General features: G+C 35.7%; 1 pseudogene; it reads right to left on the bottom strand.

Moving 5' to 3' along the window:
* Positions 1-873: 873 nt before the first annotated feature.
* On the bottom strand, positions 874-2144 carry LOC105114936 (uncharacterized protein K02A2.6-like; annotated as a pseudogene).
* Positions 2145-2630: the final 486 nt, after the last annotated feature.

The following is a 2630-nucleotide window of genomic DNA, read 5'->3' on the forward strand; positions in this document are numbered from 1 at the left end:
AAAAATGATACTAAATATTCCAAATTAGGAATTTCTGTTTTTTTTACTCTCATATTTATTGGGAATTCTCTCAATTATTTGGAATCTTTTTGAATTCCTTATTGTCAAACTTCATAAGCTCACATGCCTTCAAGACAATTTCCATGATCATTTCTTTCTTTCTGCCCCTGTAGTGTAGGGTGTGATCTTAGTTAAGGTTCTTATGAAAGGAAAAACTTTAAATAGACTCGGCTCAAATTGGGACTACAAAGGATACTTTTAAAGAAAATGAAAGGAATATCAAAGATGGTCTTTCCTCATTTCAAGTAAGATCAGTTAAAACCAATAAACTTTGTTCACATCCAGTGTAATGCTTTGGATTTATAAGATACCATGCTTTGCGAGTCCATGACAAACTAATAGACTACCAACCATTATTCATGCTGATAAAATGTAGGTCCAAGATAGAATTTCAGTGATAGTTGTTCTAATTGCATGTTTTTGACTTGTATGGTCATCACTTTTAAGGGAATTACTCTGAACATTATCCTAAATAAATCATTGATTTATTTCATTGAAATCAAAAACAAAATCAATTCTTTTAAAACCACATTTAAAAAGAATGGGTTCTCTTATAAAAAAGTTTGAAAGATCAAATTGTTGAGCTATTGAGATCATGCATGGGTTTTTTTGGTAAGGTATATGCAAAGAGAATTTCCTGGCCAAAACTTCATTTAATTGATTTTGATTGGATGAAACACATCATACATAATACTTTTTCACAGAATCAGAGTTCACAAGCCTAAGTAAATCATCTCCATCCATCCTAGTTAACAACAGAGCCCCTCTGGAGAATACTTTCTTCACTATATACAGGCCTTCATAATTTGGTGCCTATTTGCTTTGGTCTTCACTTAGTAATGGTAAGATTTTTCTGAGTATAAGATCCCCTTCTTTGAATTCTCTTGGTCGGACTTTCCAATCATATGCTTTGGCCATCCTTCTTTGGTATAGTTGGTGATGACAAATTGCAGCCAACCTCTTCTCACTTATCATGTTTAGCTGTTCATATCTCACTTTAGCCCATTCAGCTTCTTCTAGTTCAGATTCTATTAGTACTCTCAAAGATGGAATTTCTACTTCCAAAGGCATTACCGCCTCCATCCCAAATACTAGTGAGTAAGGTGTAGCTCTAGTAGATGTTCTTACTGTTGTGTGATATGCATGTAGAGCAAAGGGAAGCATCTCATGTCAATCTTTATAGTGACTACCATCTCCTGGATAATCTTTTTGATATTCTTATTTGCAACTTCGACAGCACCATTCATCTTTGGTCTGTAGGGAGATGAGTTTGAATGTTTAATTTTTCATTTCACACATAATTCTGTGATTATTTGTCCATTAAAATCCTGGGCGTTGTCGGTCACTATCTTCTCAGGTGAACCGTACCAGCAGATCAAATCTTTCTCAATGAAACACTTAACCACCTTTTGAGTTACATAAGCATAAGAGCTAGCCTCCACCCACTTTGTGAAGCAATCAATGGCTACTAAGATAAATTGATGCATATTGCTGGCCTTTGGGTTGATTGGCCCAATCACATCTATTCCCTACATTGCAAATGGCCATGGTGATGTCATATTAAATAGAGGAGCTGAAGGTGCATTTATCTTATCACTGTACACTTGACATTCATGGTATTTCCTGACATAATCCATGCAATCTTTCTCTATGGTCATCCATAAGTACCCGGATCGTTGCATTTGTCTAGCCATCATATGCCCACTTGCATGAGTTGCACAAATTCCTTCATGAATTTCTTGCAATGCTACCTTAGCTTCAATTTCATCTAGACATCTTAGTAAAGTCCCATTGAATGATCTTTTATATAGAATTTCTCCATCCAGGTAAAATTTCATGGCCAACCATCTCAAGGTCTTCATATTTGCTTTAGATGCCCCCAAGGGATACTCTTGATATTGGATAAACCACTTGATGTCATAAAACCATGGGTTCCCATCTATTTCTCCTTCAATTGAACAACAATGAGCTGGAAATTTTTTAATCTCAATACAAATTGGTTATACCCTGATTCTGTAATTAGTTTTGGCCATAGAAGCTAAGGTTGCCAAAGCATCAGCAAACTGGTTTTTGTCTCTTCCCATGTGGGTAAAATCTATCTCATCAAAGCCCTCAGTTAGTTTCGAGAGATACTGTTGATATAGTATCAGTTTTTCTTCCTTGGTCTGCCATTCGCCTTTCACTTGACAGATTATTAACATTGAATCCCCATAGACATCAAGCTTCTTTATTTTCATCTCCAAAACAGCTTCTAATCCAAGGATACAAGCCTCATATTCAGCAGTATTGTTTGTGCATTCAAATTGTAGTTTGATTGAGATGAGATATTGCTTCTTGTTAGGTGAGATTATCACAGCCCCTGCTCCATTACCAGAAACATTCACTGCCCCATCAAAATACATTATCCACCAATCATTCTTCTCTTTGTCTTCTTCTACTATCAACACATCTTCATCCGGGAAGTCAAATTTCAAAGGCTCATAATCTTTGATAGCATTATCTGCTAGATGATCAGCAATTACACTTCTTTTTACAGATTTTCTTGTCTTGTATACAATGTCATACTCAGC

This window comes from Populus euphratica, unplaced genomic scaffold (genome assembly GCF_000495115.2).
Source record: "Populus euphratica unplaced genomic scaffold, PopEup_1.0 scaffold604.1, whole genome shotgun sequence".
In the NCBI taxonomy this organism is placed as follows: Eukaryota; Viridiplantae; Streptophyta; class Magnoliopsida; order Malpighiales; family Salicaceae; genus Populus; species Populus euphratica.